The following is a 21,768-nucleotide window of genomic DNA, read 5'->3' on the forward strand; positions in this document are numbered from 1 at the left end:
GTATACGGGATTGATTGAATCCTCGACATCGTGGTTCATCCGATGAGATCATCGTGGAACATGTGGGAGCCAGCATGGGTATCCATATCCCGCTGTTGGTTATTGACCGGATAGTCGTCTCGATCATGTCTGCATGTCTCCCGAACCCGTAGGGTCTACACAGTTAAGGTTCGGTGACGCTAGGGTTGTAGAGATACTAGTATGCGGTAACCCGAAAGTTGTTCGGAGTCCCGGATGAGATCCCGGACGTCACGAGGAGTTCCGGAATGGTCCGGAGGTGAAGAATTATATATAGGAAGTCCAGTTTCGGCCACCGGGAAAGTTTCGGGGGTCACCGGTATTGTACCGGGACCACCGGAAGGGTCCCGGGGGTCCATCGGGTGGGGCCACCTATCCCGGAGGGCCCCATGGGCTGAAGTGGGGAAGGGAACCAGCCCCTAGTGGGCTGGTGCGCACCCCTTGGGCCTCCCCTGCGCCTAGGGTTGGAAACCCTAGGGGTGGGGGGCGCTCGACTTGACTTGGGGGGCAAGTCCCCCCCTTGGCCGCCGCTCCCCCTTGAGATGGGATCTCTGGGGGCCGGCGCCCCCCTGGACCCCTATATAAAGAGGGGGGAGGGAGGGCAGCCGCACCCAAGCCCTTGGCGCCTCCCTCTTCCTCCCGTGACACCTCTCCCTCTCGCTGAGCTTGGCGAAGCCCTGCCGAGATCCCCGCTGCTTCCACCACCACGCCGTCGTGCTGCTGGATCTCCATCAACCTCTCCTTCCCCCTTGCTGGATCAAGAAGGAGGAGACGTCTTCCCCAACCATACGTGTGTTGAACGCGGAGGTGCCGTCCGTTCGGCGCTCGGTCATCGGTGATTTGGATCACGACGAGTACGACTCCATCAACCCCGTTCACTTGAACGCTTCCGCTCGCGATCTACAAGGGCATGTAGATGCACTCCTTCCCTCTCGTTGCTAGTAAACTCCATAGATTGATCTTGGTGATACGTAGAAAATTTTAAAATTCTGCTACGATCCCCAACAGTGGCATCATGAGCCAAGCCTATGCGTAGTTACTATGCACGAGTAGAACACAAAGCAGTTGTGGGCGTAGATGTTGTCAATTTTTCTTGCCACTACTAGTCTTATCTTGTTTCGGCGGTATTGTGGGATGAAGCGGCCCGGACCGACCTTACACGTACGCTTACGTGAGACAGGTTCCATCGACTGACATGCACTAGTTGCATAAGGTGGCTAGCGGGTGTCTGTCTCTCCCACTTTAGTCGGAACGGATTCGATGAAAAGGGTCCTTATGAAGGGTAAATAGAAATTGGCATATCACGTTGTGGTTTTACGTAGGTAAGAAACGTTCTTGCTACAAACCTATAGAATCCACGTAAAAACATGCAACAACAATTAGAGGACGTCTAACTTGTTTTTGCAGCATATGCCTTGTGATGTGATATGGCCAAAAGGATGTGATGAATGAAATATATGTGATGTATGAGATTGATCATGTTCTTGTAATAGGAATCACGACTTGCATGTCGATGAGTATGACAACCGGCAGGAGCCATAGGAGTTGTCTTTATTTTTTGTATGACCTGCGTGTCATTGAATAACGCCATGTAAATTACTTTACTTTATTGCTAAACACGTTAGCCATAGAAGTAGAAGTAATCGTTGGCGTGACAACTTCATGAAGACACGATGATGGAGATCATGATGATGGAGATCATGGTGTCATGCCGGTGACGAAGATGATCATGGCGCCCCGAAGATGGAGATCAAAGGAGCAAAATGATATTGGCCATATCATGTCACTATTTGATTGCATGTGATGTTTATCATGTTTTACATCTTATTTTCTTAGAACGATGGTAGCTTAAATAAGATGATCCCTCGCAATAACTTCAAGAAAGTGTTCCCCCTAACTGTGCACCGTTGCGAAGGTTCGTTGTTTCGAAGCACCACGTGATGATCGGGTGTGATAGATTCTAACGTTCGAATACAACGGGTGTAAGCCAGATTTACACACGCAATACACTTAGGTTGAATTGACGAGCCTAGCATGTACAGACATGGACTCGGAACACGGAAGACCGAAAGGTCGAGCATGAGTCGTATAGAAGATACGATCAACATGAAGATGTTCACCGATGTTGACTAGTCCGTCTCACGTGATGATCGGACACGGCCTAGTTGACTCGGATCATGTTTCACTTAGATGACTAGAGGGATGTCTATCTGAGTGGGAGTTCATTGAATAATTTGATTAGATGAACTTAATTATCATGAACTTAGTCTAAAATCTTTACAATATGTCTTGTAGATCAAATGGCCCACGCTAATGTTGCCCTCAACTTCAACGCGTTCCTAGAGAAAACCAAGCTGAAACATGATGGCAGCAACTATACGGAATGGGTCCGGAACCTGAGGATCATCCTCATAGCTGCCAAGAAAGATTATGTCCTAGAAGCACCGCTAGGTGACGCACCCATCCCAGAGAACCAAGACGTTATGAACGCTTGGCAGCAGCGTGCTGATGATTACTCCCTCGTTCAGTGCGGCATGCTTTACAGCTTAGAACCGGGGCTCCAAAAGCGTTTTGAGCAACACGGAGCATATGAGATGTTCGAAGAGCTGAAAATGGTTTTCCAAGCTCATGCCCGGGTCGAGAGATATGAAGTCTCCGACAAGTTCTTCAGTTGTAAGATGGAGGAAAATAGTTCTGTCAGTGAGCACATACTCAGAATGTCTGGGTTACACAACCGCTTGACTCAGCTGGGAGTTAATCTCCCGGATGACGCGGTCATTGACAGAATCCTTCAGTCGCTTCCACCGAGCTACAAGAGCTTTGTGATGAACTTCAATATGCAGGGGATGGAAAAGACCATTCCTGAGGTATATTCAATGCTGAAATCAGCGGAGGTGGAGATCAAAAAGGAACATCAAGTGTTGATGGTGAATAAAACCACTAAGTTCAAGAAAGGCAAGGGTAAGAAGCACTTCAAGAAGGACGGCAAGGGAGTTGCCGCGCCCGGTAAGCCAGTTGCCGGGAAGAAGCCAAAGAATGGACCCAAGCCTGAGACTGAGTGCTTTTATTGCAAGGGAAGTGGTCACTGGAAGCGGAACTGCCCCAAGTACTTGGCGGACAAGAAGGCCGGCAACACCAAAGGTATATGTGATATACATGTTATTGATGTGTACCTTACCAGCACAAGTAGTAGCTCCTGGGTATTTGATACCGGTGCGGTTGCCCATATTTGTAACTCAAAGTAGGACCTATGGAATAAACGGAGACTGGCAAAGGATGAGGTGACGATGCGCGTCGGGAATGGTTCCAAGGTCGATGTGATCGCCGTCGGCACGCTACCTCTACATTTACCTACGGGATTAGTTTTAAACCTCAATAATTGTTATTTAGTGCCAACTTTGAGCATGAACATTGTATCAGGATCTCGTTTAATTCGAGATGGCTACTCATTTAAATCCGAGAATAATGGTTGTTCTATTTATATGAGAGATATGTTTTATGGTCATGCCCCGCTGGTTAATGGTTTATTCTTAATGAATCTCGAACGTAGTGTTACACATATTCATAGTATGAATACCAAAAGATGTAAGGTTGATAATGATAGTCCCACATACTTGTGGCACCGCCGTCTTGGTCACATTGGTGTCAAACGCATGAAGAAGCTCCATGCAGATGGACTTTTGGAGTCTCTTGATTACGAATCATTTGACACGTGCGAACCATGCCTCATGGGTAAGATGACCAAGACTCCGTTCTCCGGAACAATGGACCGAGCAACCAACTTATTGGAAATCATACATACTGATGTGTGCGGTCCAATGAGTGGTGAGGCTCGCGGTGGCTATCGTTATGTTCTCACTCTCACTGATGACTTGAGTAGATATGGGTATGTCTACCTAATGAAACACAAGTCTGAGACCTTTGAAAAGTTCAAGGAATTTCAGAGTGAGGTTGAGAATCAACGTGACAGAAAAATAAAGTTCTTATGATCAAATCGTGGAGGGGAATATTTGAGTCACGAATTTGGTACGCACTTAAGGAAATGTGGAATCGTTTCACAACTCACGCCGCCTGGAACACCTCAGCGAAATGGTGTGTCCGAACATCGTAATCGCACTCTATTGGATATGGTGCGATCTATGATGTCTCTTACCGATCTACCGCTCTCATTTTGGGGCTATGCTTTAGAGACTGCCGCATTCACTTTAAATAGGGCTCCGTCGAAATCCGTTGAGACGACACCGTATGAATTATGGTTTGGGAAGAAACCTAAGCTGTCGTTTCTAAAAGTTTGGGGATGCGATGCTTATGTCGAGAAACTTCAACCTGAAAAGCTCGAACCCAAGTCGGAAAAATGCGTCTTCATAGGATACCCTAAGGAAACCATTGGGTATACCTTCTATCTCAGATCCGAAGGCAAGATCTTTGTTGCCAAGAACGGTTCCTTTCTGGAGAAAGAGTTTCTCTCGAAAGAAGTAAGTGGGAGGAAAGTGGAACTTGATGAAGTACTACCTCTTGAACCGGAAAGTAGCGCAGCTCAGGAAGATGTTCCTATGGTGCCTGCACCGACTAGAGAGGAAGTTAATGATGATGATGATCAAGGTACTTCAGATCAAGCTCCTATTGAACTTTGTAGGTCCACAAGGACACGTTCCGCACCAGAGTGGTACGGCAACCCTGTCTTGGAAATCATGTTGTTAGACAACGGTGAACCTTCGAACTATGAAGAAGCAATGGCAGGCCCAGATTCCGACAAATGGCTTGAAGCCATGCAATCCGAGATAGGATCCATGTATGAAAACAAAGTGTGGACTTTGACAGACCTGCCCGATGATCGGCGAGCGATAGAAAACAAATGGATCTTTAAGAAGAAGACAGACGCGGATGGTAATGTTACCATCTATAAAGCTCGACTTGTCGCTAAGGGTTATCGACAAGTTCAAGGGGTTGACTATGATGGGACTTTCTCACCCGTAGCGAAGCTGAAGTCCGTCCGAATCATGTTAGCAATTGCCGCATACTATGATTATGAGATATGGCAAATGGACGTCAAAACGGCATTCCTTAACGGCTTTCTTAAGGAAGAATTGTATATGATGCAGCCGGAATGTTTTGTCGATCCTAAGAATGGTAACAAGGTATGCAAGCTCTAGCGCTCCATCTATGGGCTGGTGCAAGCATCTCGGAGTTGGAACATTCGATTTGATGAGATGATCAAAGCGTTTGGGTTTACACAGACTTATGGAGAAGCCTATGTTTACAAGAAAGTGAGTGGGAGCTCTGTAGCATTTCTCATATTATATGTGGATGACATACTGTTGATGGGAAATGATATAGAATTCTTGGGAAGCATAAAGGCCTACTTGAACAAGTGTTTTTCAATGAAGGACCTTGGAGAAGCTGCTTATATATTAGGCATCAAGATCTATAGAGATAGATCAAGACGCCTCATTGGTCTTTCACAAAGTACGTACCTTGACAAGGTATTGAAGAAGTTCAATATGGATCAGTCCAAGAAGGGGTTCTTGCCTGTATTGCAAGGTGTGCAATTGAGCACGGCTCAATGCCCAACCACGGCAGAAGATAGAGAAAAGATGAGTGTCGTCCCCTATGCCTCGGCCATAGGGTCTATTATATATGCCATGCTGTGTACCAGACCTGATGTAAACCTTGCCGTAAGTTTGGTAGGAAGGTACCAAAGTAATCCCGGCATGGAACACTGGACAGCGGTCAAGAATATCCTGAAGTACCTGAAGAGGACTAAGGATATGTTTCTCGTTTATGGAGGTGACGAAGAGCTCATCGTAAAGGGTTACGTCGATGCTAGCTTCGACACAGATCTGGATGACTCTAAGTCACAAACCGGATACGTGTATATTTTGAATGGTGGGGCAGTAAGCTGGTGCAGTTGCAAGCAAAGCGTTGTGGAGGGATCTACATGTGAAGCGGAATACATGGCGGCCTCAGAGGCAGCACAAGAAGCAATCTGGGTGAAGGAGTTCATTACCGACCTAGGAGTTATTCCCAATTCGTCGGGCCCGATGACTCTCTTCAGTGACAACACTGGAGCTATTGCCCTTGCCAAGGAGCCCAGGTTTCACAGGAAGACCAGGCATATCAAGCGTCGCTTCAACTCCATTCGTGAAAATGTTCAAAATGGAGACATAGATATTTGTAAAGGACATACGGACCTGAATGTAGCAGATCCGTTGACTAAACCTCTCCCTAGAGCAAAACATGATCAACACCAGAACTCTATGGGTGTTCGATTCATCACAATGTAACTAGATTATTGACTCTAGTGCAAGTGGGAGACTATTGGAAATATGCCCTAGAGGCAATAATAAAATGGTTATTATTATATTTCCTTGTTCATGATAATTGTCTATTGTTCATGCTATAATTGTGTTATCCGGAAATCGTAATACATGTGTGAATACATAGACCACAACATGTCCCTAGTGAGCCTCTAGTTGACTAGCTCGTTGATCAACAGATAGTCATGGTTTCCTGACTATGGACATTGGATGTCATTGATAACGGGATCACATCATTAGGAGAATGATGTGATGGACAAGACCCAATCCTAAGCATGGCACAAGATCGTGTAGTTCGTCTGCTAGAGATTTTCCAAATGTCAAGTATCATTTCCTTAGACCATGAGATTGTGCAACTCCCGGATACCATAGGAGTGCTTTGGGTGTGCCAAACGTCACAACGTAACTGGGTGGCTATAAAGGTGCACTACGGGTATCTCTGAAAGTGTCTGTTGGGTTGGCACGAATCGAGACTGGGATTTGTCACTTCGTATGACGGAGAGGTATCTCTGGGCCCACTCGGTAATGCATCATCATAATGAGCTCAATGTGACCAAGTGTTTAGTCACGGGATCATGCATTACGGTACGAGTAAAGTGACTTGCCGGTAACGAGATTGAACAAGGTATTGGGATACCGACGATCGAATCTCGGGCAAGTAACGTACCGATTGACAAAGGGAATTGTATACGGGATTGATTGAATCCTTGACATCGTGGTTCATCCGATGAGATCATTGTGGAACATGTGGGAGCCAACATGGGTATCCAGATCCCGCTGTTGGTTATTGACCGGAGAGTCGTCTCGGTCATGTCTGCATGTCTCCCGAACCCGTAGGGTCTACACACTTAAGGTTCGGTGCCGCTAGGGTTATAGAGATACTAGTATGCGGTAACCCGAAAGTTGTTCGGAGTCCCGGATGAGATCCCGGACGTCACGAGGAGTTCCGGAATGGTCCGGAGGTGAAGAATTATATATAGGAAGTCCAGTTTCGGCCACCGGGAAAGTTTCGGGGGTCACCGGTATTGTACCGGGACCACCGGAAGGGTCCCGGGGGTCCACCGAGTGGGGCCACCTATCCCGGAGGGCTCCATGGGCTGAAGTGGGGAAGGGAACCAGCCCCTAGTGGGCTGGTGTGCCCCCCTTGGGCCTCCCCTGCGCCTAGGGTTGGAAACCCTAGGGGTGGGGGGGCGCCCCACTTGACTTGGGGGGCAAGTCCCCCCCCCCTGGCCGCCGCCCCCCCTTGAGATGGGATCTCTGGTGGCCGGCACCCCCCTGGACCCCTATATAAAGAGGGGGGAGGTTGGGCAGCCGCACCCAAGCCCCTGGCGCCTCCCTCTTCCTCCCGTGACACCTCTCCCTCTCACTGAGCTTGGCGAAGCCCTGCCGAGATCCCCGCTGCTTCCACCACCACGCCGTCGTGCTGCTGGATCTCCATCAACCTCTCCTTCCCCCTTGCTGGATCAAGAAGGAGGAGACGTCTTCCCCAACCATACGTGTGTTGAACGCGGAGGTGCCGTCCGTTCGGTGCTCGGTCATGGGTGATTTGGATCACGACGAGTACGACTCCATCAACCCCGTTCACTTGAACGCTTCCGCTCGCGATCTACAAGGGTATGTAGATGCACTCCTTCCCTCTCGTTGCTAGTAAACTCCATAGATTGATCTTGGTGATGCGTAGAAAATTTTAAATTTCTGCTATGATCCCCAACATAATAAACATTGATCATGATATGAGGAAATAAATAATAACTTTATTATTGCCTCTAGGGCATATCTCCTTCAGTCTCCCACTTGCACTAGAGTCAATAATCTAGATTACACAGTAATGATTCGAACACCCATGGAGTTTTGGTGCTGATCATGTTTTGCTCGTGGAAGAGGCTTAGTCAACGGGTCTGCAACATTCAGATCCGTATGTATCTTGCAAATCTCTATGTCTCCCACCTGGACTTGATCCCGGATGGAATTGAAGCGTCTCTTGATGTGCTTGGTTCTCTTGTGAAATTTGGATTCCTTTGCCAAGGCAATTGCACCAGTATTGTCACAAAAGATTTTCATTGGACCCGATGCACTAGGTATGACACCTAGATCGGATATGAACTCTTTCATCCAGACTCCTTCATTTGCTGCTTCCGAAGCAACTATGTACTCCGCTTCACACGTAGATCCTGCCACGACGCTTTGTTTAGAACTGCACCAACTGACAGCTCCACCGTTCAATATAAACACGTATCCGGTTTGCAATTTAGAATCGTCTGTACCAGTGTCAAAGCTTGCATCAACGTAACCATTTACGACCAGCTCTTTGTCACCTCCATAAGCGAGAAACATATCCTTAGTCCTTTTCAGGTATTTCAGGATGTTCTTGACCACTGTCCAGTGATCCACTCCTGGATTACTTTGGTACCTCCCTACTAAGCTAATAGCAAGGCTCACATCAGGTCTGGTACACAGCATTGCATACATGATAGAGCCTATGGCTGAAGCATAGGGAACACTTTTCATTTCTCTCTATCTTCTGCAGTGGTCGGGCACTGAGTCTGACTCAACTTCACACCTTGCAACACAGGCAAGAACCATTTCTTTGCTTGATCCATTTTGAACTTTTTCAAAACTTTGTCAATGTATGTGCTTTGTGAAAGTCCAATTAAGCGTCTTGATCTATCTCTATAGATCTTGATGCCTAATATGTAAGCAGCTTCACCGAGGTCTTTCATTGAAAAACTCTGCTTCAAGTATCCTTTTATGCTATCCAGAAATTCTATATCATTTCCAATCAACAATATGTCATCCACATATAATATTAGAAATGCTACAGAGCTCCCACTCACTTTCTTGTAAATACAGGTTTCTCCAAAAATATGTATAAAACCATATGCTTTGATCACACTATCAAAAACGTTTATTCCAACTCCGAGAGGCTTGCACCAGTCCATAAATGGATCGCTGGAGCTTGCACACTTTGTAAGCACCCTTTGGATCGACAAAACCTTCTGGTTGCATCATATACAACTCTTCTTCCATAAATCCATTCAGGAATGCAGTTTTGACATCCATTTGCCAAATTTCATAATCATAAAATGCAGCAATTGCTAACATGATTCAGACAGACTTAAGCATCGCTACGGGTGAGAAAGTCTCATCGTAGTCAACCCCTTGAACTTGTCGAAAACCTTTCGCAACAAGTCGAGCTTTGTAGACAGTAACATTACCGTCAGCGTCAGTCTTCTTCTTGAAGATCCATTTATTCTCTATGGCTTGCCGATCATCGGGCAAGTCAACCAAAGTCCACACATTGTTCTCATACATGGATCCCATCTCAGATTTCATGGCCTCAAGCCATTTTGAGGAATCTGGGCTCACCATCGCTTCTTCATAGTTCGTAGGTTCGCCATGGTCAAGTAACATGACTTCCAGAACAGGATTACCGTACCACTCTGGTGCGGATCTTACTCTAGTTGACCTACGAGGTTCGGTAGTAACTTGATCTGAAGTTTCATGATCAATAGCATTAGCTTCCTCACTAATTGGTGTAGGTGTCACAGGAACCGGTTTCTGTGATGAACTACTTTCCAATAAGGGAGCAGGTACAATTACCTCATCAAGTTCTACTTTCCTCCCACTCACTTATTTCGAGAGAAACTCCTTCTCTAGAAAGGATCCATTCTTAGCAACAAATGTCTTGCCTTCGGATCTGTGATAGTAGGTGTACCCAATAGTTTCCTTTGGGCATCCTATGAAGACACATTTCTCCGATTTGGGTTCGAGCTTATCAGGTTGAAGCTTTTTCACATAAGCATCGCAGCCCCAAACTTTAAGAAACGACAACTTTGGTTTCTTGCCAAACCACAGTTCATAAGGCGTCGTCTCAACGGATTTCGATGGTGTCCTATTTAACGTGAATGCAGCCGTCTCTAAAGCATAACCCCAAAACGATAGCGGTAAATCAGTAAGAGACATCATAGATCGCACCATATCTAGTAAAGTATGATTACGACGTTCGGACACACCATTATGCTGTGGTGTTCCGGGTGGCATGAGTTGCGAAACTATTCCGCATTGTTTCAAATGTAGACCAAACTCGTAACTCAAATATTCTCCTCCACGATCAGATCGTAGAAACTTTATTTTCTTGTTACGATGATTTTTCACTTCACTCTGAAATTCTTTGAACTTTTCAAATGTTTCAGACTTATGTTTCATTAAGTAGATATACCCATATCTGCTCTATCATCTGTGAAGGTGAGAAAATAACGATACCCGCCGCGAGCCTCAATATTCATTGTACCACATACATCAGTATGTATGATTTCCAACAAATCTGTTGCTCACTCCATTGTTCCGGAGAACGGTGTTTTAGTCATCTTGCCCATGAGAATGGTTCGCAAGTACCAAGTGATTCATACTCAAGTGATTCTAGAAGTCCATCAGTATGGAGTTTCTTCATGCGCTTTACACCAATATGACCTAAACGGCAGTGACACAAATAAGTTGCACTATCATTATCAACCCTGCATCTTTTGGCTTCAACATTATGAATATGTGTATTACTACTATCGAGATTCAACACAAATAGACCACTCTTCAAGGGTGCATGACCATACAAGATATTACTCATATTAATAGAACAACCATTATTCTTAGATTTAAATGAATTACCGTCTCGCATCAAACAAGATCCAAATATAATGTTCCTGCTTAACGCTGGCACCAAATAACAATTATTCAGGTGTAAAATTAATCCCGAAGGTATATGTAGAGGTAGCGTGCCGACGGCGATGACATCGACTTTGGAACCATTTCCCACGCGCATCGTCACCTCGTCCTTAGCCAATCTTCGCTCAACCGTAGTCCCTGTTTTGAGTTGAAAATATTAGCAACAGAACCAGTATCAAATACCCAGGTGCTACTGCGAGATTTAGTAAGGTACACATCAATAACATGTATATCACATATACCTTTGTTCACCTTGCCATCCTTCTTATCCGCCAAATACTTGGGGCAGTTCCGCTTCCAGTGACCAGTCCCTTTGCAGTAGAAGCACTCAGTCTCAGGCTTAGGTCCAGACTTGGGTTTCTTCTCCTGAGCAGCAACTTGTTTGCCGTTCTTCTTGAAGTTCCCCTTCTTCTTCCCTTTACCCTTTTTCTTGAAACTGGTGGTCTTGTTGACCATCAACACTTGATGCTCCTTCTTGATTTCTACCTTTGCAGCTTTTAGCATCGCGAAGAGCTCGGGAATTGTCTTATCCATCCCTTGCATGTTATAGTTCACCACAAAGCTCTTGTAGCTTGGTGGCAGTGATTGAAGAATTCTATCAATGACACTATCATCCGGAAGATTAACTCCCAGTTGAATCAAGTGATTGTTATACCCATACATTTTGAATATGTTCACTGACAGAACTATTCTCCTCCATCTTGCAGCTATAGAACTTATTGGAGACTTCATATCTCTCAATCCGGGCATTTGCTTGAAATATTAACTTCAACTCCTGGAACATCTCATATGCTCCATGACATTCAAAACATCGTTGAAGTCCCGGTTCTAAGCCGGAAAGCATGGCACACTGAACTATCGAGTAGTCATCAGCTTTACTCTGCCAGACGTTCTTAACATCATCAGCAGCATCTGCAGCAGGCCTGGCACCCAGTGGTGCTTCCAGGACGTAATTCTTCTGTGCAGCAATGAGGATAATCCTCAAGTTACGGACCCAGTCCGTGTAATTGCTACCATCATTTTTCAACTTAGCTTTCTCAAGGAACGCATTAAAATTCAATGGAACAACAGCACGGGCCATCTATCTACAACAACATAGACAAGCAAAATACTATCAGGTACTAAGTTCATGATAAATTAAAGTTCAATTAATCATATTACTTAAGAACTCCCACTTAGATAGACATCCCTCTAATCATCTAAGTGATCGCGTGATCCAAATCAACTAAACCATAACCGATCATCACGTGAAATGGAGTAGTTTTCAATGGTGAACATCACTATGTTGATCATATCTACTATATGATTCACGTTCGACCTTTCGGTCTCAGTGTTCCGAGGCCATATATGCATATGCTAGGCTCGTCAAGTTTAACCCGAGTATTCTGCGTGTGCAAAACTGGCTTGCACCCGTTGTATAAGAACGTTGAGCTTATCACACCCGATCATCACGTGGTGTCTCTACACGACGAACTTTGGCAACGGTGCATACTCAGGGAGAACACTTGTACCTTGACATTTTTAGTGAGAGATCATCTTATAATGCTACCGTCAATCAAAGCAGAATAAGATGCATAAAGGATAAACATCACATGCAATCAATATAAGTGATATGATATGGCCATCATCATCTTGTGCCTTTGATCTCCATCTCCAAAGCACCGTCATGATCACCATCGTCACCGGCGCGACACCTTGATCTCCATCGTAGCATCATTGTCGTCTCGCCAACTATTGCTTCTATGACTATCGCTACCGCTTAGTGATAAAGTAAAGCAATTACAGGGCGATTGCATTGCATACAATAAAGCGACAACCATATGGCTCCTGCCAGTTGCCGATAACTCCGTTACAAAACATGATCATCTCATACAATAAAATATAGCATTGTGCCTTGACCATATCACATCACAACATGCCCTGCAAAAACAAGTTAGACATCCTCTACTTTGTTGTTGTAAGTTTTATGTGGCTGCTACGGGCTGAGCAAGAACCATTCTTACCTACGCATCAAAACCACAATGATATTTCGTCAAGTTAGTGCTGTTTTAACCTTCAACAAGGACTGGGCGTAGTCACACTCGGTTCAACTAAAGTTGGAGAAACTGACACCCGCCAGCCACCTGTGTGCAAAGCATGTCGGTACAACCAGTCTCGCGTAAGCGTATGCGTAATGTCAGTCCGGGACGCTTCATCCAACAATACCGCCGAACCGAAGTATGACATGCTGGTAAGCAGTATGACTTGTATCGCCCACAACTCACTTGTGTTCTCCTCGTGCATATAACATCTACGCATAAACCTGGCTCGGATTCCATTGTTGGGGAACATAGTAATTTCAAAAAAATTCCTACGCACACGCAAGATCATGGTGATGCATAGCAACAAGAGGGGAGAGTGTCGTCTACGTACCCTCGTAGACCGTAAGCGGAAGCGTTATGACAACGCGGTTGATGTAGTCGTACGTTTTCACGATCGACTGATCCCAGCACCAAAGTTATGGCACCTCCGCGGACTGTACACGTTCAGCTCGGCGACGTCCCACGAACTCACGATCCAGTAGAGCTTCGAGTGAGAGCTTCGTCAGCACGACGGCGTGATGACGGTGTTGATGAAGTTACCGACGCAGGGCTTTGCCTAAGCATCGCTACGGTATGACCGAGGTGGATTATGGTGGAGGGGGCACCGCACACGGCTAAGAGAGATCAAGGATCAACTGGTGTCTATGGGGTGCCCCCTCCCCCGTATATAAAGGAGTGGAGGAGGGGCAGGGCCGGCCCTCTCAAGGGCACGCCATAGGGGAGTCCTACTCCCACCAGGAGTAGGATTCCCCCCCTTCCAAGAGGAGGAGTAGGAGGGAAGGAAGGAGGAGAGAGGGGCAAGGAAAAAGGGGGGCGCCGCCCCCCTTCCTTGTCCAATTTGGACTAGGGGGAAGGGGGCGCGCGGCCTGCCCTGGCCGCCCCTCCTCTTCTCCACTAAGGCCCACAAGGCCCATTATACTCCCCGGGGGGTTCCGGTAACCCCCGGTACTCTGGTATTCGCCTGATATCATCCGGAACCTTTCCGATGACCAAACATAGGCTTCCAATATATCGATCTTTATGTCTCGACCATTTCGACACTCCTCGTCATGCCCGTGATCATATCCGGGACTCTGAACTACCTTCGGTACATCAAATCACATAAACTCATAATACCGATCGTCACCGAACGTTAAGCGTGCGGACCCTACGGGTTCGAGAACTATGTAGACATGACCGAGACTCATCTTCGGTCAATAACCAATAGCGGAACCTGGATGCTCTTATTGGTTCCTACATATTCTAGAAATATCTTTATTGGTCAAACCGCATAACAGCATACGTTGTTCCCTTTCTTATCGGTATGTTACTTGCCCGAGATTCGATCGTCGGTATCTCAATACCTAGCTCAATCTCGTTACCGGCAAGTCTCTTTACTCATTCCGTAATGCATCATCCCGTAACTAACTCATTAGTCACATTGCTTGCAAGGCTTATAGTGATGTACATTACCGAGAGGGCCCAGAGATACCTCTCCGACAACCGGAGTGACGAATCCTATTCTCGATCTATGCCAACTCAACGAACACCATTGGAGACACCTGTAGAGCACCTTTATAATCACCCAGTTACGTTGTGATGTTTGGTAGCACACAAAGTGTTCCTCCGGTATTTGGGAGTTGCATAATCTCATAGTCATAGGAACATGTATAAGTCATGGAGAAATCAATAGCAGAAAACTAAATGATCAAGTGCTAAGCTAACGGAATGGGTCAAGTCAATCACATCATTCTCCTAATGATGTGATCCCGTTAATCAAAAGACAACTCATGTCTATGGATAGGAAACTCAACCATCTTTGATCAACGAGCTAGTCAAGTAGAGGCATACTAGTGACACTATGTTTGTCTATGTATTCACACATGTATTATGTTACCGGTTAATACAATTCTAGCATGAATAATAAACATTTATCATGATATGAGGAAATAAATAATAACTTTATTATTGCCTCTAGGGCATATTTCCTTCAATATGTTCCTATTTTGTATACATACTTAACCGTCAAATGATGCAATAAATATCGCCTTCCCTTCGTTCACTGCTCTCGGAAAAAAGAAAAGTGAGAGAAAATAAAGGAGAAGAAAGTAGAAGAAAACGATCAGGAAAACTGCTATAGGTACTGGTTATAGCAGTAGCGCTTTTCTGAAAAAGAGCTATAGCTAGTCAAGGTAGCAGTAGCGGTTTCCTTATAAAACCTCTATAGCTACCTGTAATAGCAGTAGCGTTGTCTGCATAAACCGGCTATAGCTAACTTAGCTATAGCGCATTTGGTTTAAATGCGCTATTGCTATGTCCACTTAACCCCCAAAATCCTTCTCTCTCTGCTTCATCTCGCCTCTTTTCCCCCCAAATCCCCACTCTCTCTTCCCCCGTCGCGCCGTTGGAGCTCTGCCCTTGCCGCGCCCATGCGCTCGCCCCCGACCCCGGCGCTCGCCCCCGGCCCCGACCCCGACCCCGGCCCCGAGCCCAACCCCGGCTCCGACCCTGGCGGTCGGCCCCGACCCCGACGTGCCACGCCTCCCTAAATTTTATAGTGCTAGTTAGTTAATTAGAATTAGTATTTAGAAAAACAGAATTAGTTTAAGCAACTGTCCAAATCAACATCCCTTGTTAAAGCAAATTTAGGTAGGCTAAATTTTACTTTCAAATATTGTTATGACTTCTTGCATTTTTCTTCAACTTCTATATTTTTCTTCCTTTTATATGCAAATTTGAAGTGGACATGTGATATGTGGACATGTGATGTTTTGGACATGTCATATTTGGAATTTGGACATGTGATGTTTTGGACATGTCATATCTGGAAAATGATGATTATGTGCAGGGTAAATGATCCGATTGGCCTATGTTACACCAGAATGTTGATTCATTTCCGTTCCGGTGAATTTCAGGCGCTCGATATGTCCATTTTTTAGTAAAGGTCATGCCGAAATTTTCCGTGAATTTTGGCATGACTTGTGCTAGATAGTAGGCATATCGAGTGCCGGGAGTTGCTGGGAAACGACATTCCGGCAAACATAGATCTTTTTTATGTCATTTCTCATTTTTTCATAGTTTTAGTATTAAATGAGGAGAGTTAATCATAGGAAACATGTCGAACAACGAAGAAACCGGGCCTTCTGACCAAGATGCAGATGAGATGGATTATGAGGGTGAACAAGAGTACCTTGACTTTTTGTCTGCTAAGCAACGTCAAGGTTTGCGGGTCAGCCTCGATGATGGTACTGACGCCGACATCGACACCGACGGTGCCGGCACCGATGGCGGCGCCGAGATCGGTGGGGAAGGTACCGACGGGGAAGATACCGGTGGGGAAGGTACCAGCGCCGATGCCGCTGCCGCAAATAAGAAGCAGAAGAAGCAGAGGATACGAAAACCTAACAAACTAGGCATTGGACGATTGGTGATCACAAAGATGGCACCTAGCAAGTTTGAGCCATTAGAACCGGAAGAACCTCGCAAGTGCTATGGGAACCAAGTAGGATGCATCCTACGGGAATGCGCGAGCATCAACGATGATGACTTAAGGAGTAAAGAACATTTGAGGCAGTTGCTCCTGACGAAGTTGCATAAGAGATTCAAGTTCCCCGACCGGGATGATAACATAGAACAACCGTGGGATGATCCGAAGATGAAAAAGATTAACAATCACGCCATGGGCATGTTCAGCAATGATTTGGCCTCCTGGAAAGGGAGGGTGAAACGAGCTATTGAGGCTGAGGAACCCCTGTCCAAGATTCTGGAGGAAAATCTGACACTTACGGAAGAGGAGTTCAAAAAGTTTAAGGACACTTGCGCTACAGAGGCAGCCAAGGCTAAGGCTGCGAGATTCAAGAGCCATCAACAAAGGAACACGGGGAAGCATCGCCTCGGAAGCCGTGGCTACCTCGGTAAAAGGCCCATATGGTATAAGGAGGATGCAGAACGTGAAGTCGCAGGTCTCCCAGACCCCTTCGCGAAGTTCACCAACCCCTTGGAGCGTGACTTCATCAGGGCCCGCTACAAGTGGGACAAGGAAAAGAAGGTTTTTTACACGGACCAGATCACGAGGAGATTGATTAGACTACTGGTAATTATTCTTTTACCACCTTACATTTAGCTCCAGATCTAGTCGACTACACATTCATAAATGGTTCACGTTCCTTCTGCAGGAGAAGCAACACCAGCTTGCAGCCGAAAGCCCTACTTCTCCGATGAGGCCCAAGTGGGACACCCCTCTCAATTGGGCCTTGAACGAACTTAAGGGACTCCCTTTGGGCCAGCGGCCGCAATATGGTCGTGTGCATGGCGCCAGAGATGGTGCCACGTGGAAGGTGTTTTACAACGAGGGCCCGGAGGCCAAGAAGCAGAAAAAGAAGTTTAGTCAGGCGGACATCGACGAGAAGGTGAAGCTTGCATTCGAGAAAAAAGCAGCCGAGGATGCAAAAAAAACAGCCAAGGAGAAAAATGAGTTGCTACAGCAGGCAGTCAATGCAGCTGTAACTGCTTGCAGAAATGATTTCGCTACTAACTTGGTCCCGGCTATCATCAACTGGATGAAGGAAAATCCAGAAAAGACGGTACATGATTGCCCGTTGCCCAGTTTCGTCGCGAGCAACACCGTGAACAACAACACCACCGCACCATCACTTGCTCACGCAACCGGGCCTCCTCTCGCACCCGCACCCACTCATATATAGCAGCCCGTCCTGAGTCTCTGGCGCGCTAGGCGGGCCTTCGTCTTTGGCTAAGCTTGGCGCCCTCACAGTAATTACATGTCGCATGAACATATATATCTAGAATATTGCATTTTTGTTGCCTTTCGGATGTTTTACGCTGCAGACTTGTGTTTGCAGGCCGATGAAACCCCGTGCACCGTACTCTACTGTGACACCCAAAAATTTTATTTGGTTTTTTTTTCAAACTTTTATTTGATTTGAGGGAGGTTACTTAAAATTTTCCTCTAAAGAACTCTCCCTCTCAAAAAATTTCTTTTATGACAAGTATTTTTTTTGGATTTACCCAAGACTTGATCTTTGGCCTTGGAGGTTTTTCCATCTTATGTTGACTCATCACAAATGTTTTTCATTTGGAAATTTTTTTCAAAATCTTTTTAAATAGCCCGATGGCATTTGGAGTGATCTTTTCCCCTTTCAAAATCTCCTCTTGCCATGACCTAAGTGGAAATCCCCTCCCAAAAGCCATTCCCCATCTTTGTGTCAAAATAAACTTCAAATCCAGCAAGTTGAACTCCCCCATGATTTTTCTTCCATTTATTTATTATCAAAAATATTTTTCTGCCTTCTACTTTGGCTCTTGAAGATTTACAAAAGAACTACCTTTTCTCCTTTGAATTTTGCCCCCAAACCAATTTCCCTGGCTAGTCCTTAGAGCCCTCAACCAAGATCCATGAAGATCCACTGGTCTCCAGTTCAAATATTTCAAATGTTGCTTGCTACAAGTTTGGACCATATTTGTCAAATTTGATGAAATTCATTTGTTTTCTCCTCCTAAAAATCTGAGAAAATTCAGGCAGCCTCTTGGTGCATTGAGAGGTCACCTCACCAAGCCCCAGCTCTAGAATTTTTTTTCTTCATGCCAAATCATTTCGTCGAACACCTGAAGGACACTATTACTGTCAAAATTCAGAAAGTTCAGTAAACAGTTTCAGAAGCTGCTGTCGTTTTCTTCAGAACAATTCCTCGATCTCGCCAGTAGCCACGGTGGCGCCTTGCTCCCTGTCCCCTCCTTCTTATCCCTGCGCCGCACGATCGCCTGGAAGCTGGCGGGCGTCGGCGACGAGCTGGTGGAGGTGCGCCACCCCGTGAGCGACGGCAGCAGCGCCCTTTGCGGCTGCCAGAGAGGCGCTGCGTTGGACGGCGCCGTCTAGCGCCGCCCAAGCCACCAGAGGCCACCGCGTGGCCATCCACTCACCCGTGCACGCTGCAGTCCGTCGTCGTGAACTGGTAGGCGCGGAGCGCGCTCCCTACCGCCGCCGTGCCCGTACGGCCGTTCCGTCGAGGACCGACATATTACACCAAGACCGACCGAGGTTTAGCGGAGGAATGGCACCAGTGACCCTCCACGGTGATGCCTAGCCACCTAAAACCCCTGCCCAACCTCTGCCTCGTCGTAATTTCTCGCCGGCGTTATCCCGTTCACGGCCACCCCCTCGGATCGCCTATAAAAGGAGGCCCCGAGCCCGAACTCGAACCCGCACCACCTCTACACACCACCAGTACCACGCCAAGCCACTGGAAGAGCCCCGAGGGAGTCTTCTTCCCCAACTCCGGCCGCCTCGGCCCGCTTCGGGACCCAGCTCGATTCACCCCCGTGCGTGCACCCCTACCCCTCAACTCTTGCCAGTAGTCTCCTAGTGCATCCACCCTTCTGACCCGCGCATCAATTTGAAGCTTGCAGCACCCACCGGAGAGCTCCACCATCGCCCGAACCACCGTCCGCCGGAGATAGTGTCGCCGTCGACGTGGTGCTCACCGACGGTCAACTCCACCACCCACCGACGCGGAAGACCACCCTGAACCCGTAGGTACCCTCCGATCACTCTGCCTCGCCGTGGTTCAACACCGGCGACCACCGCAGCCTTCGGGCGCCGGCGAGCTCCGTTGGAAGATTTGAACCTAACGGGTGGGACCCCCCCGTCAGCCTCTCTTCTTTTCCCCTTCGAACCGTTTTCTGAAAGCGCCTTCGGGCAAAACGTGTTTTCTCTCTGGGCTGGCGTATTTCATACCGAACCGTTTTCTGTTTTCTCAAACAAGCCCCTGGATCTTTTCTGTTTCATCACAGATCAGTCCTTGGACTAAAACCCTTATATCTTTTAAACAGAAGATGCTTTTTGATTGATTCTTTTTCTGTCAGTCTTATATTTTTGTCTAGTTTTTTATAGTATTTATTTGGAAAATTTTTGGAACAATTTTTATACACGCAACGGTTTTCACGTTAGTATACGGTTTCGTTATACCGTAGGTTCCGGAGGAGGCGACGGAGCCGCGAACTTCGCCGAGCTAGACTCCGACTTCTCCGAACCAGGCAAGCATGTTTGAACCTTTGATATGATGAGTGTTTTGCATGTTTGCTTGATTGGTTTGTGCATGGCATATGAGCATCGGTGAGTATTAAGTTGCATGCAAGGCAACTAACCGTGTGCTTCGAAGTTACTGTGATCTTCGATGAGAGATGACCTAATCATGCGGTGACATGAAAGGTAGTAAGATGGTATTGTTGTAGCATGCCAGTCTTATGTCATCCGATAAACTCCGACGTTAACGTGGACTGAGCCACGTTACCGTTCTTCCCCTTTCGTGCTGCCACATGTTTTCTGCAAAAAATACGGTTTAGTAAGTTGCTAACCTCTTTCCTTGTACACACCAAATAGAGGGGCCGGGATGAGGGTTCCATGGCCCTGGATTAAAGCCAGTCATCCGGTCAGGGGGCATGGGTGTTTCCGGTTGGGACCGAGAGGGGGGCACCCCTTAGAGCGCGCAGTATAAATTTGATCCCATGCTACGCGAGGTTGTAGCCTCCCCGTCTCAAGGTTTTTCTTGAACGTTGCCGAGGGTGATTCCTGGCATCGGAATGTTGAATGGGTGTGTACTGGTTAGATGTGTTTCTCCTAAAACACCGTAAACGGAACTAGTCCCTTGTGACTACTGAAATCCGTTGGCTGTGGTTAAATAGTACAAACTCTGCAGAGTCAAATCCTTCCGAGTCATCGTGTCCATGGTCAAGGACCGTGGCTAACATATCCACATTCATGTCAGTCCCCGTGTCAGTTTCCGCGGAAATCCCCGGTAAACAAGCTTGAGTGGTAAACTCTGTTGAATGTTATCCCTGTGGATGGACTAACCGGTTTATTATTTCGTACCTGAGTATTTCCTTGAAATGATTTAAATTCATGAGCTACTGAACTATCAAGTTATGAAATATAAGCCCTTTATGTGATGTCGCTCAGACGTCCGACTGTGGCACTCTTGTCATTTACTTTTGATATAAGCCCTTTATGTGATGTCGCTCAGACGTCTGACTGTGGCACTCTTGTCATTTACTTTTGATATAAGCCCTTTATGTGATGTCGCTCAGACGTCCGACTGTGGCACTCTTGTCATTTACTTTTGATATAAGCCCTTTATGTGATGTCGCTCAGACGTCCGACTGTGGCACGCTCGTTATTTACTTTTGATATAAGCCCTTTACGTGATGTCGCTCAGACGTCCGACTGTGGCACGCATTGTCATTTATATTCCATTATAAGCCCTTTATGTGGTGTCGCCTTGACGCCCGACTGCGGCATTGTTATTTTATTTGTATCCTTTCGAGGAGTCTTTCAGACACTCGATTGGCCTTCAGCATTACGTTGGGATTTCGGGAGGACTACCGCCCGACTTCCTTTTTATTTCCCATGCATTGCTATCTCATTGTCTGAGTGCGCATTATTAATCTGTTCATATGCATCATGTTTGCATTTGTTATATCTTATGTCCAAACTGTCTTGCGAGTACTTTCATAGTACTCACCTGGCTTGTTGATTTGGCCAGATGTTGACGAAGGCGATCTCATGGATGAAGAGTTTGATAGTGAGTCCGACGCCTAGAGGAGTCCCAGTCAGTCCCGTGCGATCCTGGATATTGGTCACT

The sequence above is a fragment of the Aegilops tauschii genome, chromosome 2 (assembly GCF_002575655.3).
Source record: "Aegilops tauschii subsp. strangulata cultivar AL8/78 chromosome 2, Aet v6.0, whole genome shotgun sequence".
Lineage (NCBI taxonomy): Eukaryota > Viridiplantae > Streptophyta > Magnoliopsida > Poales > Poaceae > Aegilops > Aegilops tauschii.